Source organism: Panthera leo, chromosome B1 (genome assembly GCF_018350215.1).
Source record: "Panthera leo isolate Ple1 chromosome B1, P.leo_Ple1_pat1.1, whole genome shotgun sequence".
Taxonomy (NCBI): Eukaryota; Metazoa; Chordata; class Mammalia; order Carnivora; family Felidae; genus Panthera; species Panthera leo.
Genome location: NC_056682.1, coordinates 130,423,628 through 130,451,127, shown reverse-complemented (window position 1 = coordinate 130,451,127; position 27,500 = coordinate 130,423,628).

Sequence of the window (27,500 nt, the reverse complement as noted above, 5' to 3'; positions counted from 1 at the left end):
CGTTTATCAGAGTTTTGAGACTTTTTTCCCTAATGAATGAAATTAGCTTTTAAAGAGCCATTGTCGTGTATATATGTTGATTATTGCTTCTATTTTAATTTTATATTAAGAATCCCACTAGAGGAGCGGGTGGGGAGCTTGTAACCATCTAACCTGATTCAGGTAACTGAAAAGTCAACCCTCAGCGGGGCATTATCCAACCCTGAAGCTGAGGCTCAGCTTTCCATGTCTTTGGGGATCGGATCTCACTTCCAGTTGTGTTCATGGTCTCCATGCGTTGTGCAAAGCTAGTGGTATCAGGCTGTTCCGATGCTATGTTTAATTGTATATGTTCACATTATGGTTTTATTGCCAATTAGCTTCTGAAGCATTATGATATTATTGGGCAGCACAAGACCATGGACAATTGGGACAGAGCTTTATGCCTGGATCTTGGGCTCATGCCAGATGTAACCTTACATAAATTACTTTTCCTTTGATTCGGCAAGTACTGCAATATGTGTTGGCTTGTGGCAAAGCTAACTGCAGGTGGCTTCAACATGCGATGTAGGATCCATAGAATTTGTTGTATTTTTCTGTAAATCTTAAGTAGCTTAACTTTTACATCATAAAACCAAAGAGAAGAGAAACTTCTAAAAATTGTTACAAAGCACTTGTGCTAAACAGTGTATATTGCTATGGAAATCGTAGCTAATGATCACTATTGGGATTGAGCTTAATAGAGGGACTAAAAAAACCTCACTCCAGGCAAAATTCACTGTGTTCTTTTAATTGTGCTAATATTATACAGAGGAAGTAAGCACAGATTTAAAGATGGAATGTTTTATTCAACAGCGTCACTAACATGATTCTCTTGGGTCTTCTCATTTGAGATTGCCTCTGCTAATTGCTTTAACATTTTCCAACAAGTATATTACTGAGACAAGAATGCCCAGTGTCCAACCCATGGATGCTTTGGGGCAGGTGAGCCACAGCTGCATGCGACATAAAATCACAGCTGGAATATACTGCTCTTTTTTGTCTAATTCTAAATATTTTAAATGCTCAAACAAGAAAATAAGTCCATTCTAGTTCTCTAGAAAAACTAACATTTCCTACTTTCCTACACTTTTAGATGAAAACCTGAGAAGTTACATTATAGTTTTGCTATTATTAATGATTATTATTACTTCTGCAACATGTAAATTATGGGAAGTCTACCTTTCATTTAAATGTTGATTTAGGGGCACCTGAGTGGCTCAGTCGGTTAAGCATCCACCTCAGCTCAGCTCATGATCTCACGGTGTGTGAGTTTGAGCCCCGTGACTGGCTCTGTGCTGACAGCTCAGAGCCTGGAGCCTGCTTTGGATTCTGTGTCTCCCTCTGTCTGCCCTCCCCTGCTTGCACTCTGTCTCCCGCTCTATCTCAAAAATAAATAAACATTTTAAAATTTTTTTAAATAAATAAATGTAGATTTAATCCATTTAGTTGATCTACAGTCATATATGTCCACTATGTTATAAACCAGAATACAATAATTTTGGCAAAATTAAGGTATAGGTTACACATGTTGTCTCCAATATAGTAAAGCCATGTCTGAATAGAATGTATTCTGAATATGAAAAAACAAAAAGGTAGGTGGAAATTATAAGACATGCACATTTAATGAGACAACATAAAGCTTTGCTACTTTTTGATTTATAGAAAAATTACAGGGAGAAACACTAAATGAATTAAGCCATTTCATTAAATAATAAACTGATTTATAATAATTTTTGTCAAATACACTTGATCAGAGACCTGTCCACAATTCTTTTCTCTGAGGAATTATAACAAAGAATCCAGACAGAAAAGTTGATTTTATTTACCTTCAGAAAAAGAAAAGTATTTAATACATGGAAAAGTTATTTCCCTTGATATTTGTCTGTTTCCATTTTTATTCCCACGTGATCTCTTTACTTCTATGAGCTATTCTTTCACTGTCCTATTTTTCTATTTCTTAACAGGAAAAGGCTCCTAGAAATAACAAGTAACATTTTCAAGTGGATATAAAAGTCTTAGCTTCCTATTAGATAATAAAGGCATTCTTGTTTCAAAATTCTATAAATAAATGATATTATGTTAATTTTCACTCAGTATGAAGGCTGGAATAAAAAGGCGAGATCTTGTTAAAGATTGTGCCACCACTAATGCACGGAGTAGGTAATCCACTGAGAAATATTGTTTAAAAAAATTAAGCAAGTTTCTATATTTCAAAATATTAATGAGTGCCCTTTACACAGTGCAGTTGACTTAAATTTGTGAATTTCCTATTTACTAAATCATCTCACTACCTTTTCTGCCAAATATAACGCACATATATTTCTAGCATCAACCTGCCATTGCATTGGTACTGATAAGTATCAGTTGTTTGCAAATAGAATCATTTTCCGTTATAAAAGGCAAAGATCCACCTCTCAATCTCTCTCTCTTTCTCTCTCTTTCTCTTAAATGACAAGTGTCTTTTACTCAATCAATTTCCTTGGAATATATCACTGTTACAGGCTGAAATTTATATATTGAAGTCCTAACCCCCTAAGTGATGGTATTTGGAAATGGGGCCTTGGGGAGGTAATTAGAGTTAGATTGAGGTCATGAGGTTAGAGCCCTCATAATGGAATTAGTGCTTTTATGAGAAAAGACACAAGAGAGCTGTGTTTCTTCCCTGGAGCCCCCCTCCCCCCATGCCCACCCTGCCTGCCATGTGGTGGGACAGAAAGAAAACAGCAGTCTGCAAGCCAGGAAGAGAGTTCTACCAGAAGCTGACCATGTTGGAGCACCCTGATCTTGGACTTCCAGACTCCAGAAATGTGAAAAATAAATGTTTTTTGTTCATAAGCCACACAGTCTATGGTATTTTCTTATAGCAGTCCAGAAGGACTGAGATACAGCCTAAGCTTACACAATGATAGTGTTCATTTTTATTGAAAATAGATGTGATAACAACATATTTAATACAAGCAGCTTTCTTGACTATACTTGCCCTGCAAAGGGCATATTTACAACCATAATTCAATGACTCATTGCTTTCATTCTTCTGTGTATTTACTCAGCATTAATGTTTTACCATGACAATGTGCTTTGCAAGTATTGCAGATGTTTTAATACTATGATACTCAAGAAGACGCAGACTCCTGCATAGGTATTTTGAAAGGTGGCAAAGGGCAAAATTTCTAAGGAGGCTGGCTTGTAAGAAGTACTCGACCTCGGGGCACCTGCGTGGTTCAGTCTGTTAAGCTTCCGTCTTCAGCTCAGGTCATGATCTCAAGGTTCGTGAGTTTGAGTCCCACATCTGGCTCTGTCCTGACAGCTCAGAGCCTGGAGCCTGCTTCAGATTCTGTGTCTCCCTCTCTTCTGCCCCTCCCCAACTTGCACTCTGTCTCTCTCTCAAAAATAAATAAACATTAAAAAAATTAAAAGAAAAAAAAAAGAAATACTGGACCTGGAAATTTGCTTATTTCTAGATGGCAGAAGATACCATGCAAAACAATATTTTTAATAAATTGTAGCCCATTCTTTTCATTAATATTATAAATTGTTTATTACCTTGCAAATTGGCTATAATATTCATTACTAAGTGGTATAATAAATAGAAACAATGAAACAAACAAGTTGCCTAATAAAGGTAATTATTTGCATCTAGAGAATTTATTATACTTCCATGCATTGCCATTCTTGAGTTGAGCAACATACCTCCCCATAGCTGAAACAAGCTAGCAATTTTTTAATCAGAGGAAACTAGCGATTTTACTATTTCAATTAGATTTTAATATATAGTCTTTTGTTGTCATTGTTGTTTTTGGTTTTTTTGGCCACAAAGCCCGGGGTCCTAAGCTGTGCTGTCATGGGCATGATCATGGAGTGGGGCAAAAATAACAGTGCTCTCATATATATGCAACTCTTTCTGCATTTTTTTAGAATATTGCAATGAACTTCATGTTATTATCCATGAGAAATGTAACTAGGCTAATTGACTACACAGAACAAATTAGTGTGAACCTCATTTATTTTATACAGTCATGAAAAATTGAAAATGTCTCTTTTAATTATCTGACACAGAAAGGACTAAAAGTATTACTAGGGAATTTTTAATGTGACATATAACCCACTGCTATTTACAAAAAAATGTTAATGTTTGTTTATTTTTGGGAGAGAGAGCTGGGCAGGGGCAGAAAGAGAGGGAGACACAGAATCCAAAGCAGGCTCCAGGCTCAGAGCTATCAGCACAGAGCCCGATGCAGGGCTTGAACCCACAAACCATGAGATAATGACCTGAGCCAAAATCAGACACTCAACAGACTCAGCCACCCAGGAGCCCCTACCCACTGATATTTAATTAATATTAAATTTATATATCATAATATACATATTATATATACATATATGTTAAATAGAATGTTGGCTAATAATAAATGCTATAAAAATATCAGTTTATTCATTATAATTTGATATATATTAATTCTAAAAGCTAAATATGTCTGGTTTATTGAATTTTATGTTTCAAAAAAGTGTTTTTGTAGAAAACCCTTTATCAAGCCTATGTTGAAATTCAACAATTTCTGGATAATCTAATCATAAAAAATAATTTTCCTTTTTTAGATAGTTATTATTATCTCTAATAATGACATAATCTAATAAATATAGAAATCAAATAGTCATTATTGTTTTGCCCTTAATTAATAGCAAAATTACAGTGAAAGAGGAAAACAGTAAATTCATGGAATTCTGAATCACAGACATATTTTAAGAATTATGGTTTTATTATATTCGCATGGATTTCAAAAATAGAGGGGGTATAGCTCAGGGGCAGAGCATTTGACTGTAAAGATAGGTTAAGAAAGTGATACCAAATAAATGTCCTGAGAAAAACTCACTTAATACATAAGAGAGAATGATTTATATAATATCCCATTTATCATTTCTTAGTTATTGTTAATACTATCTAAATTTTATTCTCTTAAACAGGATAGATGTGCTTCTTGCTAACGGTATTACTGAGGCTTATTTTTTTTAAGCTAGCTGTATTGCCAGAGGTTAGAAATAAGCTCTAAGGGAAGAAAAATAGACCCTTGAAATTCCACTCTCAAAACCAGCTCCTTGTGACAGCATAAATGAGAACATATTATTCTTGCTTCCCTAAGAATAAAAGAAATTTTCTGGCAACTTAAGTCAAGAGCTTAAAAGGTATGTACTCGATACACGTAAAAGCTATAATTTAGGTAATATGTACAATTTCTAGTCAAATCCTAGGAAAGTTACTGTGATTAAATATTGCCTAGAATATATAAATGACATCTACGTTAATAGTTATGAGAGCCACCATTTTATTTATCTTTCCTGAGAATTTTGAGATTGACACAAGGAGCCTATATAAGGCTTGACACTGCCTACCGCAAATTTTCTCCCTAAGACTTCGGTGAGAGATGCATTCATTCATTCAAAGATTTAAAGAAAGCTTGCTTTATGCCAGTTATGAAGCTAGGTGCTGAGCATACGATTAAACACAGATACAGTCCTAATTCTCAAGACACCTAGAATTAAATGGAATAGCTGGATACCAAACAATTTCTAATACAAATAAATAACTAGAGTTGTTATAATGCTATGGAGCAAACAAAAAAATGAAGCACGAATGGCAGTAAGATGATTGCCTGGATGGGTTGTCAGGAATGGACGGGTTGGATGGGTTTCAGGAATACTTTGTAATGATCTCGTCCTTTCACTTGAACCTTTGGTCATATTTCATACCACCATTAACTGCCACCTCTTTTCTCTCTGTCCACATTTGTCTATCATTCCCAAACTTTACCCTAATTTTAGTTCTAATTTTAACCCTAAATCTGTTTTACCTGGACTACCGCCATGGCCGTCTAATGTTCTTCAGTTTTCCACTTCTTATCCTTCTATCATCTTTTCTTCACAAAATAGTCAGGTCAACCCCATTGACTGAAGTCCTCGGGGGCTTTTGGTTAAATTTGGTTAAATTTAGAATTAATACATTTAGAATAAATTAATAAATTTAGAATAAAATTCAAATCCTGGCAATATGACTGCTTCTGATGCACTTTCAGTATTTTGTTTTGTTTTGTTTTGTTTTGTTTCATTTTGTTTACCTGAAGATGGGCTTATACACCATAAAATAAAAGCAGCTCACATGTGGTTAAGAGATACATGCCCTCATCTGAAAGCCATGGTCCTAGATGAAGTTAACACACCTTGCTCTTTCTCCCTTCAGTTTACCAGTCATCTTGGCAGACTTTTAGTCAAAGATGAAAGAAAATCTGTAGGTCACTGACAGGCTTTATTTGGTTTTCCAAATTGCTACTATTTCCTGATTTTCTGTTTTTCAAATTAATTTTAACTCATGAACACCTAGGCAAATATTATTGTCATGGTGGCATATATTTGATACGAATTTCTATTTGTTCATCTATCTACATATCTCTCTCTCATTCTGGCATCTCTCCAGTTAATATATCTAGATACAAAACAATATCTATCCATATGGATATCTATAATTAAAGGAACAATGTGGTGCTTAATCTGGACATTCCAGTATTTCTATTAAAATATATTTTCAAAACTACATGGATGGTGCCTGGGTGGCTCAGTTGGTTAAGCACCCAACTCTTGATTTCGACCCAGGTCATGATCTTATAGTCCATGAGATCAAGTCCAGCATCAGGCTCTGTGCTGACAGCATGGAGCCTGCTTGGGATTCTCCCTCTCTCCCTCTTTCTCTGCCCCATACCCACACTCGCATACACTCTCTCTCAAAATAAGTAAATAAACTTAAAAAAAAAAGCTACGCATGGAAGAATCAAAAATTAGAGGGGCACCTGGGTGGCTTAGTCAGTTGAGCATCCTGCTTAAGCGCAGGTCATGATCTTGTGGTTCAGGAGTTTAAGCCCTGCCTTGGGCTCACTGCTGTCAGGGTGGAGCCCTTTTTGGATCCTGTCCCCACTCTCTGCCCCTCCCCCTCTCATGCTCTGTCTCAAAAAAAAAAAAAAAGAAAAAAGAAAAAAAGAAATGAGTTTAGTACCATACCTGCTAACAAATTTCTATATGCCTTCAGCCAATTCTTATAATTTCTCTATCTCCTCAATTTGCTCTTTTATAAAGGAAAGGCATCAAAAGTCCCCTTCCATTTCTAAATTTCTTTGACTCCAGCAAGTAGTTTTCAAATTTATGAAGTGTAATTCCTTTAAGAGGAAGAGTATTTTCATGAATGCTGATAGTATATTTAAATTATTTTATTTTAATGTTAACTAGATGTGCGTAAATAAAAATATGGATTAAAACTCCTTTTTCATGTAGCTCTTACACATTTTAAAAGTGAAAATAATTAACAAATTGAACATAAATTAAGCTATAACTTTTATAAAAATGGATACAAGAACATAAATTTAATAGGCTAGGTAACATTATTTTATTTATACTGTTGGATTTAATCATTGGAAGACATATTTGCTGATTTTATGCCTCATTTTTTATTTTTATTTTTATGATTTTGATCATGTGCACTGTGATATGTGAACTTAGTTTTTATTCTTTTTTTTAAATTGAAAGTATATAACCATATATAGGAAAAATGACCAAGTCAAACATAATTAAGATCAATTGTATTACATTTTTTCTGAAAGAATGAGTTAGAATTGGAATGGTTCACCTGGACCCCAGAACAAAGAATCTGCCAGGGTTTGGTCATGTTTTTCCATTTAGCAATATTCAGAAGAAAGAAATCTTAAATCAAAAGGACATCATGAAGCCAGCCACTAGAGAGTATACTTGTTCTGGAGCACAAATAATTTCCTAAGCTTTACCTGTGACTTAAATGAAATGGACCCTAATACCATCCATCTCTCTTTTTTTCTGATTATATTCACAAAACAATATTTTAATTACTGACTTAGAATTCCTGGTAACTTTACACTGAGGAGGAAATTCTCTGAACAACACACACAGATATTTTAATGATTGGAAAAATATATTCCCCAATAAAATGTAATCTGTGAGGGCATAAAATTGTTTTTCTTCTTTTGACTTTATTGAGACGTAATTGACACATAACATATAGGTATATAATATAATGATTTGATACACATACATACTGCAGAATGATTATTCCCATAAGGCAAACCAACACTTTAATTACCTCACACAATTACCTTGTGTGTGTGTGTGTGTGTGTGTGGTAACAACACTTAAGATTTATTCTCTCAGCAACTTTTAAATATATAATATGGTGGTATTAACCATAATCACTATACTGTACATTAGAACCTCAGAATTTATTCATCTTATAACTGGCAGTTTGTGCCCTTGACCAACATATCCCCAGTCCCTGGCAACCACCATTCTACTCTCTATTTCTGTGAGTTTGGATTTTTAGATTACATATAAAAGTGAGATCATACAGTATTTGTTTTGTCTGGCTTATTTCACTTGGTATAATGTCCTCAGAGTCCATCCGTATTGTCATAAAAGACAGGATTTCCTTCCCCTTTGTGGCTGAACAGTATATATGCATACACACCATATCTTCTTTACCCATTCGTCCATTGATGGATATTTAGGTTGTTTCCATACCCTGACTACTGTGAATAATGCTGCAATGAACATGGGGGATGCATATATTTCTTTAAGATAGTGATTTAACTTCCTCCCAATATATGCCCAGAAGTGGATTGCTAGATATCATAGTTCTATTTTTAATTTTTTTCAGGAAACTTTATACTGTTTTCCACAGAAGTCAACTTGGTGGAGGACTGGGCCAGCACTGGGGTCTGTGGTGAAGTTGAGTGCCCATTTCACTCTCCTCCCACCAGGACAGGAGGTCTGCCATGGCTTGAAAGAGTGGTGATGGGGGTAATGTGAAGCAATTTCCTATCCTCATCATCAGTGAGCCTCTTCCCACCTCCGTGCTTCATCCAGGTGCTATAATCCTGCACCTGGGATCTTAGCTCTTATGAAGGTATTTTCACATGGTATGGAAAGTTACTCAAATTGATGCTTGTTTGTTTGTTCTTCACACTAAAGCTGGGTGTGGTCGTGGTTAATGTCTTTTCCCTGTATTTATTCTTTTTCTTCTTTTTTTTCTTTCATAAGGAGGGAACTACCCTGAGTAACTCTGCTAGCCTTTCTCTACCCTCACATTAACTCTGCCTGGGGAAGCAGTGATTTATTTTAATTAGGAGTTTGAAATGAGAAACTAGGCATGCTGTTCACCTACTTCCACCACTCTTTCTTTCCCAAGGAAGCATCCATTGACTTTACCTCGGCCTTACCTTTTATGTGGTACCTTCACCACGTCCCAAATCCATGGGGCAGGGCTACACTTAACCTGCTAAATGATGATGGGAATTAAGCACCTCTATTCCAACTTTATGTTTCATGAAAGAGGCCAAACTGTTTTTCTGTGACCTGAACTGTGAAAGGGAGGCTCACTTGCTTAAAAATTTCTCTTTTAGGAGTATAAAATGAAATTCCAAGGTTCTGAAAAGTAGAAATAGAGAGTAAGGATTCATTAATGGATTTCTGACGATTTTGTTGTTGCCTTTTAAGGACCATTTGTTAAAACAGAGACGGCTTTTGGGAAATAAAGTATCTTAATCTTCTCTAATCCTGTATGTGTGTATGTGCATTATTACAATGCCAAATTCTATTAACAAATATTTAAATTTGTTAAAAAATGATATACAGGTTAAATCGCTGAAGGGTAGAGTACCCAGAAGAAGGAGGTGGGATTAGGTTCTGCAAATTGGGGATCTAAGATCTTCATTAGAGGTAGATATTTCCTGCTCTCCACCATCTAGGCCCCTTACAGGATAGCATTTCCTGTGGCCCTAATAGTTTAGTGAACTATGTGCCTGAATGGAAATAATATGGGCCACTTTTATGTCACAGCATAAAAGGCCCTCTGTTATCCACTTTCCTTTTGACACGGTAATACAATGTTTCAGAAGGTGGCTTCTCTGCTCTGGATCTCCCAGACAATCTCAAAGGACATGTACTTTGAAAGACAAATAAGCCTTTGTTTTCAGCCACTGTGATTTTGAGTTTATTATGCAGCATAACATAGTCTAACCTGTATTAATATATCTAATTTCATAATTTTAAGACCTAACTTTTCTATAAGGTATGAATGTTTAGTCTGACTATATGTACTAAATTTCTTACAGAAATATAGACTGATGAACCTACTTTATATGTCTTTTAACAATTAAAAAATATTTTTGGGGCGCCTGGGTGGCTCAGTTGGTTGAGCATCCAACTTCAGCTCAGGTCATGATCTCATAGTTCATGGGTTTGAGCCCCATGTTGGGTTCTGTGCTGACAGCTCAGATCCTGGAGCCTGCTTAGGATTTTGAGTCTCCCTCTCTCTCTGCCCCTCCCCTGCTCGCGCTCTGTCTCTCTCTCAAAAATAAATAAACAATAAAAAACTAATAATATTTTTATATATACATCTTACTTATTTTATAAAATAGTCCTCTTAAAAAATATGACAAAGTGTTGCTATTGCTGTTATTTATGAATTAAATAATTGAAGTTAAGAATGGTTATAATAGTTTACTATTTAATGGTAGAACCAAGACTTAGATACTTGGATATAGTATAATTTGTTCTATCTTTCTGTCCACCACTCTCCTTCTACAAAATCATCATAAGCATTATGAAGGCCAAAAGGCCTAAGTCGTGTGCAATCACCAGTCAATGGACCAGATCCTATAATAGGAAGCGATATTAACTAAAAGAGAAACAACTTTCATTAGGATGAAATCCATGACCACTGAGGACCTTAATTAGAGAGTCAAGATCCCTACATGTAGTAACGTATGTAGTCACTTATTTTGTGCAGGAGGGAAGTAGTAGCAAATAATGCATATTTTGAATAACTTATTTATTAACCAATTATGGAAAAAACATTAAAAATGTTAGTTAAATAAGTCCCTCAAAATGGAATGATGTATTCTCTTGAAGTTAGAAGTATGGAAATCAGTCTACTGCAGTAAAATTAAGGAAGCTAGATTTTTAATTTTTATTGAAACAACTACTATTTACCGAAACTCTTTGCATTTCTGTGAATTCTGAGAGAATTCTTAAAAACGAGTAAATAATTACTGATTAGAAAGGGGCAGTTAAGAGGAATAAGAAAAGCATAATGTACTTATTATCAAAAGGTAGGAGAAGGGAGCAAAACCACAAATATAATGACTCCTGGGCATTAACATTTATCATGCTCTCAATATCATATAAATTTTGCCTAAATGGATGCTTAAGACTTGGTATTCATAGGAAATGCTTCCAGAATTTGGAGAAAAATCTTCTACCTTCGTCTTCAGAAGGAACCTTTCAAATGTTTGTAGAAATACAGTGATACTTCTGTAGGTAAATCTCTCACTGTCTTTACATCTAGCCAGATGTGAATCACAAAACCTGCATGTGTGACTTCCATACACTGGAAATGAGAAATAATTGAGGTTATTAAATGTAAACTCTCTTTAGAGAACCACTTTAACATTCTTCCCTTCAAAGACAATCTTAGTTTTTTGTTATTGGCCAACCTTATTTTTTTTAATAAAATATTCTACTTCTATAGAATATCTCAATTTTAATATAAGTTTAAGACTCAAGGTAAAATGGTATCTCATTCACCAGATTTTTGTAGTAAATATGAATTATGCACATGGACCATTTAAATATCTATGTTTCCTCATAGAACTTAGAGTATAGCCTTGCACCAAAAAAGGCTATTCAAAAGTTTTCTATTTAATTTTTCTATGCCTTCAATGACCCATGTATATACATATACAGAGTAGGAAAGGGACCAAGAAAGGATTTTTTCATGCCAGAAATGTGTACCATAGGAACCAAGGGAAAGCCCTGTCCCTACATCTGTTCCTTAGGAATCAAAAATGGAATAGCTGATACTTTCAGGGTTTAGGGGGTAAAGAATAGGATTTTTCCAACATCAGCAAGAGCAAGCTGTAATAATATATAACTCTGATGTTAGCCAGATGTCCCATTTCCCAGCTATTAAGGTCTCCTTCAGTACAGCTGATTAATTAGATTTTTTTTTAAAGTTAGGTATTGAACAACTGTGATATCCTACATCCTTTGAGGCTGATGGGACTGAAATCCTCCAGATGTTAGAGATCTTCTCAGGTATGGTTAGGAGTGAGAAGGAACAACTCCATAATCTGGTGCAATTGCACTTTTTAATAATGCTTATGGTTTATGTAAATTTTCCATAAAGGGTCAGAGGCTTATACATTAAAAAGACATTATTGGGGCGCCTGCATGGCTCAGTTGGTTGAACAACTGACTCTTGATTTCGGCTCAGCTCATGATCATGGGTTTGTGGGATCGGGTCCCATATTGGGCTCTTCCCTGAATGTGGAGCTTGTTTGTGATTCTCTTTCTCTCTCTCTCTCTCCCTCTCTCTTTCTCCTTCCCTCCACCCCTCTCACCCAGTTGTGCACTTGTGCTCTCTCTCTAAAATTAAAAAAAAAAATTATTAAGACAAGATCTGAAAGTTTTCCTCTGGTGGGAGAAAGCTTTAGCCAGCCTACATAGAATTTTTATTCTACCCTGCAAAAACAATTAGTATATGCTGGAGTGTGCCCGTATATTAGACTGTAGGCCACACAGATATGTTTAAAGTATTGAGCTTAAGTACATCAACGTGCCAATAGGAATTCTAGCCTACCTCACACAGTGTCAATCACTAAGAGGAGACCCAGGAGGAGGCTGTAGCCCAGGAACAAAAGGGAGTAAGAACATTGAGTAAAAAGAAAGTGTATTTACAAGTTAACAAAAGATCTGCTTGATTCGAATATTGCAAATACCATTATTTATTTTATTGTAATAGCTCTAATACATTTATTTTCATTATTTACCAATGGGTAAATGTTGAAGATAATTTAAAAACTCTGAACAAGTATTTCAGAAGTTGTTAGGTTTTTTAGATACTCTGAGATTGAATTTGAGATGGTAACCAGCTTCTCAAACTTCTAATTCATCTTTCTTTCCAGGAGGCAATAACACTTTTAGTAATGAAATACATGAATTCTTAGTTTTTCTTCTTCTCACAATAGATGTGGGTTTTGTCTTCCTTTGTTGCCAGTTATTAGAAGCAATAAAATATCATCAGCATCCCAAAGTTCACCATGGTCATCAATGGCAAAGCTACCATAAACTTCTCTTAATAAAAATCAATTGTTCAATTTTCCATATCAGTGAACAAGAACACTCACCCAGAAAATGAAATTTATGTATAATCTATCCATCTAGATGAAATGGCATCACAGTCATAATGAAAGCAAAGAACTCTGGACAAGGAATATGAAGATTTGGGTTTCACTCTTCTCTGCCATTTACACTATATGTGGGACCATAAGGAAATATAGAATCAAGTCTCCTTGTGCACAGTGTTAGAACTGTCTTTTCTGGTCCTATGAACTATAAAATTCTGTGAACTATGAGGGCTATGGGGCTACCTAATGTAATCTTAGTCAGCAGAGGTTAAAGTCATTAAGGGTCTAAAGCCTTTTATTTAATTCATTTGGCAGAATACAACTTAGACAGAGGGGGGAATAACTGTATCACTTGGAAATTTCCAGATATGAGCTCAGAAGCCACATTGCCTAAGAAGGAAGTACTACACAAAGTGTCAGGAGTAAAATTGATAATGTGCAACTTCTCTGCTATCTTCCCCTTGCAATAATCCTAACTAGTTCAGGTAGTCAAGGAAATAAAGCTATAATTTGGATCTAAAAGTTTGGAGAATGCCACACAATTGTCATCTTCTAGAATACATGTTATTTCCAATAAAACCCTTTTTCTTAGGAGAAAGGAATGAAATCATTTGGGATGCTAGCCTCTTTGTTATATTACCACACCTTTGAAAAGCATCTCAAGGTCACGAAAATGTCAAGAAGGAGGAATGGAAATAAGATACCAGAATTGATGGCTAGAGACATCAAAATACATTTTCTTTTTGAAAAAGCAAACTTTTGGGGGATGTTTAAAGAGACATTGATCAATTTACATTATAACCAGCTTATTTATGACTGGTAAGAACTACCATCTACCAATGACTTTGTCAGGAAACATTAGCTGCATTTAATCCTAATAATTTTATGTGGTAACTATCATTACCACTACCCCCAATTTTGGAAATGAAGAAGTGGAGAGAATTTAAATAGCCTGCCAAAGGCCACAGAGTTAATAAGTGCTGGAGGGGGAGTAAAATTTTCTATCAGATGCCAAAGTTCATGCTATCATAGTACCAACCTACTTTCTGGGAGGTGAGTATAATTTTTGATACCGTAATACATGTTTATTTATTCCCATAGTTATGTTGACATTTTCAAATTAAAATAAATAACTTTCTGCCAATTCATATTGCTGTTAGGATATTACAGGTTATGGTGAGACACTCCCCAACAGATTCTGCACTGACAGCTTGGAGTCTGCTTGGGATTCTATCTCTCCTTCTCTATCTGCCCCGCCCCCACTCACTCTCTCTCAGAATAATTTAAAAAAAAATGTTTAAATAGTTTAAAGACTTCTATAATTTTTACATGTGATTTAACTATCCTATGGGTATAAAAACTATTTAGTAGAATGGTATGTTACCTGCTAACATATTCTGGGCACTTCATTGTAGCCTAAGTCATCTATTCACTTGTTCTAAGGGATTTTCTCTGTCCTCTAATCTGACCCACCAAAAGTATGTGTCAACCAGGGTTTTAATTGAATTTGTAATTTTCAAACTTATTTCAAAATTCTGTCAGTATTAGGGGCGCCTGGGTGGCTCAGTTAGTTGAGCACCCAACTCTTGATTTTGGCTCAGGTCATGATCCTGGGGTCGTAAGATCAAGCCCCACGTTGGGCTCCATGCTGAGTATGGAGCCTGCTTGGGATTCTCTCTCTCTCTCTCTCTCTCTCTCTGTCTCTCTCATTCTTTCCCCCTTGGCCCCTCCCCCACTCGTGCTCACTCTCTCTCTATCTCTAAAATAAAATAAAATATTTTTAAACATTCTGTTGCGGGGTGCTTGGGTGGCTCAGTCGGTTAAGCATCCAACTTCTGTTTAGGTCATGATGTTGCGGTTTGTGGGTTTGAGCCCAGCATCGGGCTTTGTGCTGTCAGTGCAGAGCCCACTTCAGATCTTCTGTCTCCCTCCCTTTCTGCCCTTATACCACTCTCATGAGCATACTCTCTCAAAAATAAGTAAACATTAAAAAAAACCTGTTAATATTAGTGATTATACCCCTTTAATATGGTATGGTAAAGAAGGTAAGTTCAGTAGTCAGTTTTGAGTGATATTAAAAACTCCAGGTTTGGGGGAGAAGAAGGACTCTGCCTAGACTGCTTGTGCTTCTCTGCACAGGCATTTACTCTTCTTTCCTACCAGCCATCTCTGGAGACAAAGCCAATCAAAGCTCTGCACGTTGAAACCTGAGGGACTGAGACCAACAGCAGAGGCCTCCTTTGAGGGCTGCCTAATTCGTTGTGTCTTTACTCTTTTGTCCTCCTCCAAGGACAGATGGAAAAGGCATGACTCGTGATAGTCTGCAGCTATCAGCGCATGTATGCCACATTCAAAGGGACCCTTCATTCTACCCTGCTAACACTGTGCTTCATTCAAACACTGCAATGACTGGAGGGAGTCTAGAGATTCCTCACCCACTCCCCACAACCTTATTCTCTATTTGTTGCTTACTGTTCAGTCAGGCAATTCTACATAAATGTCAGTGTGTTCTTACAGGTGCAGAATATGTTATGCTATTCCATAGTAAATTAGCCCTGCTAGCCACTGGTAGCTATTTACTTTTACTGCAGAGAAAAATGATAGAGACACATATACACAGGCAAATATGCACCCTGGTGGAAGCTCTGAGGGAAATAAAACAAAAAGAGGAAGAAAAATGAGAGCAGTTCTAGAAGTGGCACTTGATATAGAAAGTGGAGTATCAGCTTCACATGCTCATAAAGGGAGGAAGATGGCTTATTTCAGAATTCTAAAAGCCAGGAAATCTTCACTTAGCTTGCTGGTTTGCTGATCAGTGAAGAATATGACTAGAAATGCACTTGAGTTTGACTGAAACTCATTTCCTGAGAGGATCTGGAAGTCAAGACGTTTCCTGCTGGGTAACACATCATGATGTCCCCTATACTTTCTTTGCCTGCTTTGAATCTATTGCAACCAGTAATTTTATATTGAAAACAAATGCCATTTGGTGATTTACAGGTATTATTCAAACCAAAAGCATATCCAATTTTTTTTTTTAATTTTTGGGGGTGCCTGGGTGGCTCAGTGGGTTAAGCGTCCGAGTTCGGCTCAGGTCATGATCTTGTTGTTTGTGAGTTCGAGCCCCGCGTCAGGCTCTGTGCTGACAGCGCAGAGCCTGGAGCCTGCCCCAGATCCTGTGTCTCCCTCTCTCTCTGCCCCTACCCACTCATGCTCTGTCTCTGTCTCTGTCTCTCTCTCTCTCTCTCTCAAAAATAAATAAACATTAAAGAACTATATTGTTTGCATTTTCCAATTTGGCATTGACAACACACAATCAATAGAACATATTAAAGAACATACACCTTGGGGCGCCTGGGTGGCTCATTCCCTTAAGCATCTGACTCTTCATTTGGCTCAGGTCATGATCTCATGGTTCATGAGTTGGAGCCCCAAATCAGGCTCCACACTAACAGAGTGGAGGCTGCTTGGGATTCTGTCTCTCTCTCCCTCCGCCACTTGCTTCTATCTCTCTCTCTCTCAAAGAGAAGTAAGTAAGTAAGTAAATAAATAAATAAACTTTAAAGAACATCTCTAAACATCTAAAAACATCTCTACCTTTTTATAAAATTTAGAAATGTTATCTGATTTTTATTGCTTTGAAGTGTTTTTCACATTTATGTCACAGTGTCTGACATCTTTTACATGTCCTCTCTTCCAAAAAGTCAAGAAACAAATGAAGAATAAAAAGTGAGGGATTATATCTATAATCTAGACATATTTTGACTCTCAGGTGGTTCTGTATCAGCAAAAACAAACAAACAAAACTCACCCAGGTTTGTAACATAGTTTGAAAATATTTAGAATTATTATTTCATTGTAATCTCATGTAAGTGCAAACTTTTATTACTTCATCGTGCAGAATTTCACTGTGAAAAAACTATGCAGGAACTGGCTTGGCCATTGCCATGGGGCTACTCAGTGGGTGAATGGACACAGAACCATAGAAAAAGCAAATTCCTTGGAATATATTAGATCCTTTTTGTCTCCCTTTCTCTTCCCTGGAGGTAGAAAACCTGTAATTCTGGTGGCTGATCATAAAAGAGAAGGAGATAAGTTAATATAAGATGTTTTCTCAGTAAATAGAACTGTGTGCTCACATCACTAACGATGAAGCTTTTCATAAAGAATGAAAGGTCTAAGACTCTTAATTCCATCCGGAGGTTCAGATTAATTACCCTTTCAGTCAAGGTCACTGACAGTGTAAAGAATTTCCAGGCCCCCTAGAGCCAAGTGTTATCTTTCTCATACAGCAACCATGGATGCTTAAGTAAATCAATACATGGCAATTAGCAGGTAATAGGCATGATTTTTAAGTAGAAATAAGATATGATGATCTGGCTGTAGTACACATCTGGCTAGCCATAAGTGAACAGCTGCTGCTATCTTGTTTTTTGTAATAAAAGACCTCTTTCAGTATAAAGAGAAGGGAGAGTAGCAAACAATGGAAAAGAATCAGGATAAGAAATTTTCAAATCATGCTGCTTTAAAAAAAATTGGTGGGATTTTATATATTCTTGGGATGACATACTTCTATAAAAGAGTGATTCCATTTATCATATTTTTTTTAATTTTCTAGTATAGACTTTACCTTTTAAAGCATTTTTAAGCTTACAGAAAAACTGAGCAAAAAGTATAGAGTTCTCATATTTTACCCCCTACACACCCATGTACACACACATACACACAGAGTCTCACCATTATTAACATTCCCCATTAGTGTGGCACATTTGTTACAATTCATGAATGAATATTGATACAATTATTAACTAAGGTTAATACTTTACATTAATATTTACTCTGTGTTGTACAGCTCTATAGGTTTTCACAAATGCATAATGTCATGTGTCTGCCATTATAGTTTCATACAGAATACTTTCACTACATTAAAAATTCCCAGTACTCCACCCTGTGTCTCTAGATAAGATTCTGTAATATTGTATTTCTATGTATGAAACCCTAATGTGATTGTATTTACACCATAAAATTCTGTTTTATAGGTATTTCAAGATTGATTTAGTAGCTAGAATAGTGTGATTTTTCTTCCTAGGACATCTTTGACATTTTTTCATTATATATTATTTCTATAAATTTTTCTTGGGTACTACTATAAGAAAGTAAGAATGTAATACTTTGTCCTTAACTCAAAGAATTTGTAATTTAATTCAAATTAATAAATGAACAAATGAAAAGTTAAATAATACAAGGCAAAGGATGGCAGGCTAGAAAGCAGTAGGATAAAGTGCTGGATGAATGATGTGGATAGAATTGGGGAGTGTTCAATAGAGCAATCAGAGACAAGGGCATGAGGTTAAGAGAAAGGCTTAGTGGGTTCTCAGGATCTGGAAGAGGAGTAGGATATAGACAGTCAAATAGAGTGAAGGGCAGTCAAGGCAGGTGAAAGAGCTTGGTCAAAGCCTCCGTAAAGGGCAAATTTGTGTTGTACTTCTAGGCTGATCTTGGGGTACAGGCAGTTTTTGAGGCTATATTTTGTCCCACCTGCAAAATGCCTTTGCCCACATTTCTCACTGGGAACTTGGTAATTTCCTGGTGGCATTTCATGACAGTAAGACCTCTCTTCTCTGCTTCCAGGACTTACTGTCTTTGCCTTCTCAACTCTCCTTATTTCAACCCTAGAAAATATCTTCCTAGTTTAGGGGTGCCTGGGTGGCTCAGTTGGTTAAGTGTCCAACTCTTGATCTCAGGTCAGGTTGTGATCTCACAGTTCACGGGCTCAAGCTCTGCACTGGACTCCTGCTTAGGGTTCTCTTTTCCTCTCTCTCCAACCCTCCCCTGCTTGGGATCTCTCTCTCTCTCTCTCTCAAGATAAATAAATAAACTTAAAAGAAAGAAAATATCTTCCTAGTTTAGAGAAAACCTTTTCACTTTGTATTACTACACTCAGGAATTCCAACGTGGGCTTACACTTTCATGGGGGGAAAAATGCTAAAAGGAGAAATAAATATTTTTTTTTCCCTAGCCTGGCTCAAATGCACTCTAAGGCAAAGAAATGCAAAGATCTTCATACTTGGGGTGGGTGAGAGCAAAATGAAGAAAGGGAGAATAGAGGGAGAAAATTAAAACAAAACTTTGGTTAATATTTCAAAATCCAAATAAACAACCTAACCTTACACCAAAGGCAGCTAGAAAAAGAAGAACAAACAAAGCCTGACCCCAGTAGAAGGAAATAAATATTGAAGCAGACATAAACTATATAGACGCTAAAAAAAACCAAACAATAGAACAGATCAAAGAAACCAGGAGCTGGTTCTTTGGAAAGATCAACAAGATTGATAAACCTCTAGCCAGACTCATCAAAAACAAGAGAGAGAGAGAGAGAGAGAGGACTCAAATAAACAAAATCACTAATAAAAGAGGAGAAATAACCAACAACACGGAAATATAAACAATTGTAACAGAATATTAAGAAAACCTATATGCCAACACATTGGACAACCAACAAGAAGTAGATAAATTCCTAGAAACATATAACCTAACAAAACTAAAGCTGTAAGAAATAGAAAATCTGAACAGATCAATTGCCAACAAAGAAATTGAATCAGTTATCAAAAACTCCCAAAAAGCAAAAGTCTAGGGGCAGATGGCTTCTCAAGTGAATTCTCCCAAACATTTAAAGGAGAGTTAATACCTATTCTTCTCATACTGTTCCAAAAAACGAGAAGGGAAAGGAAAACTTCTAAATTCATTCTATGAGGCCAGTATCACCCTGATACCAAAGCCAGATAGATAAAGACATCACAGAAAAAGAGAACTACATGCCAATATTTCTCATGAATACAGATACAAAAATCCTCAACAAAATATTAGAAAACTAAATCCAACAACACATTAAAAAAAAATCATACACTACAGTCAAGTGGGATTTATTCCCAGGATGCAAGGGTGGTACAGTGTTTGCAAAACAATCAACATGATACTTCATATCAATAAGAGAAAGGATAAAAACCATGTGCTCATTTCGATACATGCGGAAAAAGCATTTGACAAAATATAGCATCCCAACGAAGTAACCCCCCCATCCTGCAAAGTAGGTCTAGAAGGAACATAGCTCAACATAATAAAGGCCTTATGTGAAAAACCCACACCTGTCATCATACTCAATGGTGAAAACATTGAGAGCTTCTCTCCTAAGGTAAGGAACAAGAAAAAGATGTCCACCCTCACTACTTTTATTCAACATAGTACTGGAAGCCCTAGCTACAGGATTTTAAAGAAATAAAAGGGGTGCCTGGGTGGCTCAGTTGGTTAAACATCCAGCTTTGGCTCAGGTCATGATCTCACAGTTTGTGAGTTCAAGCCCCACATCAGGCTCTGTGCTGATAGCTCAGAGCCTGGAGCCTGCTTCAGATTTGTGTCTCCCTCTCTCTCTGCCCCTCCCCTGCTCACATTCTGTCTCTCCCTCTCAAAAATAAATAAACATTAAATAAATAAATAAATAAATAAATAAAAGACATTCAAATTGGTAAAGAAAAAGTAAAACTCTCACTATTTTCACATGTCATGATACTCTCTTTATAAAACCTGAAAGACTCCATCAAAAAACTACTAGAACTGATATTCAGTAAAATCCCAGGATACAAAATCAATGTACAGAAATTTGTTACATTTCTACACACTAATAATGAAGCAGCAGAAAGAGAAATTAAGAAAATCCCATTTACAGTTGCACCAAAAATAATAAAACATTTAGGAATAAACTTAACCAAAGACATGAAAGACCTGTACTCTGAAAACTATAAACACCGATGAAAGAAATTCAAGATGATGCGAAGAAATGGAAAGACATTCCATGTTCATTGGTTGGAAGAGCAAATATTGTTAAAATGTCTATACTATCCAATTCAATCTACACATTTAATGCACTCCCTATGAAAAAAAAACAATGGCATTTTTCACAGAACTAGAAGAATCTTAAATTTTGTGTGGAACCACAAATGACATCAAATAGCAAAAGCAATCTTGAAAAAGAAAAGCAAAACTGGAGGTATCACAATTCCAGACTTCAAGATATATTACAAAGCAGTAGTAATTGAAATAGTATGGTACTGGCACAAAAACAGACACATAGATCAATGGAATATAATAGAAATCCCAGAAACAAACTCAAAATTTTGTGGTCAATCTTCAACAAAGGAGGAAGAATGAATATCCAATTGGAAAAGTATAGTCTCTTCAACAAATGGTGCTAGGAAAACTGGAAAGCAACTTGCAAAAGAATAAAATTGGACCACTTTCTTTCACCATACACAAAAAACAAACTCAAAAAGGATTAAAGACCTAAATGTGAGACTGGAAACCATAAAAATCCTAGAAGAGAGCACAGGCAGTAACCTCTTTGACATCAGCAGCAACATTTTTCCAGATATGCCTCCTGAGGCAAGGGAAATAAAAGCAAAAATAAACTATTGGTACCACATTAAAATAAAAAGTTTCTGCACGGTGAAGCAAACAATCAAGAAAACTAAAAGGTTACTTACTGAATTGAAGAAGATATTTGCAAATGACATACCCAATCAAGGGTCAGCTTCCAAAATATATAAAGAACTGATATTGGGGTGCCTGAGTGGCCCAGTCAGTTAAGCGACTGACTTTGGCTCAGATTATAATCTCAGGGCTCATGGATTCGAATCCTGAGTCAGGCTCTGTGCTGATAGCTCCGAGCCTTGAGCCTGCTTCGGATTCTGTGTCTCCCTTTCTCTCTGTCCCTCCCCTGCTCACGCTCTGTCTCTCTCTCTCAAAAATAATAAACATTTTTTAAAACTTTTTTAAAAGAACTGATACAACTCAACATCCAAAAAACAAATAATCCAATTAAAAAATGGGCAGACGAGAGGGCACCTGGAGGGCTCAATTGGTATAGCATGCAAATTTTGGTCTCAAGGTCATGAGTTCCAGCCCCACTTTAAGCCGTAGAGCTTTCTTAAAATAAAAATAAAAATAAAAAAAAGGTAGGGGTGCCTGGGTGGCTCCATTGGTTAACCCTCCAACTTCAGCTCAGGTCATGATTTCATGGTTTCTGAGTTCAAGCCCCCCATTGGCTTCTCTGCTGTCCGTGCAGAGCCCACTTTGGATCCTCAGTCTCCTTCTCTCTCTGCCCCTCCTCCTCCTCTCTCTCTCTCTCTCAAAAATAAATAAACTTTTTAAAAAATTGGCAGAAGACATGAACAGACATTTCTCCAAAGAAACAGAAAGATGGCCAACAAACACATGAAAAGATACTCAACATTACTCATCATCAGGGAAACACAAATCAAAACTACAGTGAGATAGCATCTCACACCTGTCAGAATGGCTAAACTCAAAAACATAAGGAACAACAAGTGTTGGTAAGGAAGTGGAGAAAAAGGAACCTTCTTGCACTCTTGGTGGAAATGCAAACTGGTGTATCCATTCTGGAAAACAGTTCTTCAAAAAATTAAAAATAGAATTATATTGTGATCCAGTAATCACACTACTGGCTATTTACCCAAAATATACAAAAACACTAAGTCAAAGGGATATATGCACCCCTATGTTTATAGCAGCATTATTTACAATAGGCAAACTATGGAAGCAGCCCAAGTGTCCATATATAATACATAGTATTCAGCCATACAAAAGAATGGAATCCTGCCATTTGCAACAACGTAGATAGAGCTAAAGAGTATAATGTTAAACAAAATAAGTTAGTCAGAGAAAGACAAATACCATATGATCTCACTCATATGTGGAAATTAAGAAACAAATGAACAAAGGGGAGAAAAAGAGAGAAACAAACCAAGAAACAGATCTTAACTATAGAGAACAAACTGATGGTTAGCAGAGGAGAGAAGGGTAGGGGAATGTGTAAAATATGTGAGGGGGATTAAGGAGAGCACATGTTGTGATGAGCACTGGGTAGTGTATAGAATTGTCACTATATTGTACATGTGAAACTAATATAACATTGTATGTTAGCTATACTGGAAATAAAGTAAAAAAAATAATACAATACAATACAATACAAAATCCCTCCTGTACTAACATAAAAAAATTGATAGTTACTAGAGAGTGGGGGGGGGGGGGAGATAAAAAAAATTTCAAGAACCTCATCTTACCACAGAAGTGACCAGACTCAGGTATCTCAAACTTATTTCAAAATTAGTTTCAGAACTAGAATGTCTGATATTACTAAGATAAATCTTTTCTGATGTTGAGAGCAATTTCTAATGATAAGGGCTGAGGACTGAGGAATGACTGAATGAGTGAATGAATGGTATTAATAGCCTTCAACCACGAGGCAGAATAAGAAACAAGACAGGTTTAACTAGGAGGCCCCAGGACTGGCAAGTTGGTTTCAGAGGGATTCAGCCAGTAAGACTTGCTGTCTAGGGAGACAGATTAGAATTCTTCGGGATGTCTGGGGCCATTAGTTCAAGAAGCAAGTTTTAAGTCAGGGAAGTAGCTTATATTGAGATAAAAACAAGTATCCTAAGTCTACATGAGCACTTTGTAACATGTAGAACTTAAACAATTTGGTAAAAATATGTGTCAACGACACAAGCTCTGCTCCTTGATAAAAGCATTCCCTGTTCTATGTAAGTGAGTTAGGTAAGAGAGCCCCAGAAGTTGGTGTTGTTATTCCAGGGCGGAGAATTCAGATGTGTTAGGGGTGAATCTGGGGTGGGAGAGCAGAGATTAGGGAGAGGCTAATTAAAGGGAAACTATTTCTCTACTCACAGCACTTTTGACATCAAATGTGTAGGTTTTTCACATCAAACAATCCCCCAATTCTCTGTAAATACCCACTGGGTATTCTACAATTTAATTCATCCTGACACCCCCCAAAGTTAGCTCAGGCTCCACATGATAAGAGCTTAGCCCCACAAGACTGCCCCCTACTTCAGACAGTAATTCCAAGTAGTGGTCCCCAGATTGCTCACATTCTGCCCAACTCGGCTACAAATTGGGTGTCCTCAAGACCCCCTCATCTCTGACAATTTGCTTGCAAAATGATTCAAAAACTCAGGGGAACATTTACTTGTGTTTAACTGGTTCATTATAAAGTATACAGATGAACAGACAGATGAAGAGGTATATAGGGTGAGGTCCAGAAGGGTGCAAACCACAAGAGCTTCTGTTCCCATGGAGGTGGAATACAGAAATTCTCCTAGCACGTGGATGTGTTCACCAACCTGGAAGTTCTCTGAACCCTGTCATTCAGGGATTTTATGGAGACTTCATCAGGCAGGCATGATGGATTATTAACTCATTTTCCTCCCCAAATGGCTGGTGGGTGTGGGGGAGGAAGCTGAAAGTTACAAATTTGTAATCATGGTTTGGTCTTTCTGGTGATTAGTCCCCATCCAGAAGCACACCAAGAGTCACTTCATTAGAGCAAAAGATATTCCTGTAACCCAGGAAATTCCAAGGGATTTAGGAGCTCTGTGTCAGCAATTGAATCAGCGGGCAAAAGACCTAATATTAGAACAAAAGATGCTCTAGCACCCCTGTCACACGGGAAACTACAAAATTGGGGGCAGAGCTCAAATATATATATCTCTTACTATGTCACAGTGCTTTGTTAAATACCATATTTGTCTGAATTAAAGAAAATCCTCATTGTTTTTTAATAGTTTCATTTACACTCAGAAATGTGGTCTTCTGCCTGAAACAGTGTCTGAAACAGTGGCCTGCACACTGCTTAAAACAGTGGTCACTTAAATATATGACAAATAAATATATTAAATCCATGATTTAAATGTGGGCTTAACTAATGGAGTCATGGTTCATTAATAGTTTTTTGTTGCTGTTTCATTGTTTTTGGATTTTTTAGTAGATTAAAACAACACACATTTATTTTTTCTCACAGTTTCTGTGGGTCGGAGTCCAGGTATGGCTTGGCTGGTCCTTTGCTGTGGGTGTCATAAGGTAACAAGCAAGGTCTGAGTGGGCTGCCTTGTTTTTAGGAGCTCAACTTCTTCTTCCAAGCTGAGGTAGCTGTAGGCAGAATTCAATTCCTTGCAGGTGTAGGACTGGGGTCCTCATTTTCTTGTTCTTGTCAGTTGGGGTCCCCTCTCATCTCCTAGAAGCGACCACAGCCCCTTTCATAACGTGGCAGCTTATTTCTTAAAGGCGCTCAGGATAATTTTTCTTTAAGGCTTTTGTCTGATTAAGTCATACTTGCCTAGGATAATCTCCCTTTTGATTAACTCAAAATCAACTAATTTGGGACCTTAATCACATCTACAAAATCCTTGTACCTTTGTCATATTCTCATCACATTTTAGAATTCAGCCTGGACCAAGAAAAAAGTTGTTCAAAGTTCCTCTCTGACGTCAGCATGTAGAAAATAATATGATATTATTATCATTTCTAATCTTTCATCTAAATTGAGATATTCCAAACAGAAAACATTTTCAAATTTTCATCAGATAACCAGGTATCACAGAATCATTGAAATATTAGAGAATACATAGAAAAAATACATTAGTTCACTTCCTCCCATCTACAAACATAATTTGTTCTCCATTGTCCAAATAATGTTTTCAGAAATATAAGCATTCACTATTAAATGGAAATATTTACAAATGCTTGAAATTAGAGATTAATTGAGCTTTATTGACATTATCACAGAAACTCAAACAAAATCAGGTCAACCAAACAAGTTTACTTGTATCACAACCTCTTTTTTCAGATCTGAAGAGAACATGATGAATGTAGTAGCATCATTCAGGTCACACTCAGCTTTTTTTATTTATTTATTTTTTTTTTTTGCAAATGCTACTTGAATGAACATTTTGATCTGCGAAAATGCAAGATTAGCTCTTTTCTTGATTTCATTTTTATTTTTTGAAGTGTTCATATGTTAGGTAGAATATATTTCATGGCCACACTTTTAAACCATTCTTAAGGTGGGGTATTTTATTTTTCCATGGTGGAGGAGGGAGTGATTTATGCTGGTTTTAATACTCTCTTTAAATTTTTATATGCTCAACCTGCAAAGAATGAACTTTCAGCAAATAAAAGTATGTCAGTGGGGAAACTCACAGTGATTGTTCTCTGCTGGAAGGATTAAATAAATGTAGAGTTCCAAGCAGGCTTAGGCAATGAACTGTAAAATACTAAGAGAATGCGAGAGTAAAATAATCTATCTTCCATCACCAACTGATTGTGTTGCCAGTGCCATGCTCTGGAAATAGCACTGGGGTTACCTTTTTTTTTTTTTTTTTCTATGCCTCTCCAGCAGCTGAGAGTTGAAGCCCTCTGTACCCACAACTAGTGACAAATCAGGGCACTTCTCCCTGTTAGTAACAGGAGAGGCATGTAACCTAAGAGCCTGGCCACTGTTGGTTAGCTCTTTCAACGTGAGAGGTGACTTACAACTTATCATACCTGCCTCATGAGTTTGTTCCTGAGAATCTAACAGAGAAGATTCACAGAAGTGTTTTGTAAGCAATAATTTAAGTGTTATTTATGTGTAATATTGTCTTAGAAAGCACACAAACATATATACATGTATATACTTATGTAATATACATACATATACTTACATATGCATACACACATAGTAAGAATCTAAATCCATTCCTTCTCTTCACAGCAAAACCATTTTTAAAAACCGTTGCCTGACAATAATTTTGTGAACTTGTATAGTGTATTTCCTTTTATGTACTCTGAAAATTTTCATATTAAAATTAAATTAAATCTGTAACACTCCAGAAACTGAACTTAGGTCTTTAATAGCTTAATGCCTCATTTATTTCTCAAAACAACCATGAGACATAGGTATCATTATCTTAATTAACAAATGAGAAAATTAAATGCCAGAGGCTTTTATTAAATTTTTAATAATCATAGTCTAGATTTAGACATGAGAAAAGAAACACTAGAGGAAGGATATACAGCTTTGGATTTATGATAGTCAAAACCACAGGCTGATGACTGAGATAAAGGTAAGAATTTAATCAATAAGTAGGTGTTATTATCCTCATCAGTAGATGAGAAAATTGTAGGTTAGGAATTTTAATAATTTTTCCAAATTGAAGATGAAAACCAAGATTCCAACCTAGATAGGCTTCAACTAAAACTTGTAGTGCTTAGGGTACCTGGGTGGCTCAGTCAGTTAAGTGGTTAAGTGACCTAACTGACCTCAGCTCAGGTCATATCTCACTTCTCATGGGTTTGAGCTCCGCATCAGGCTCTGTG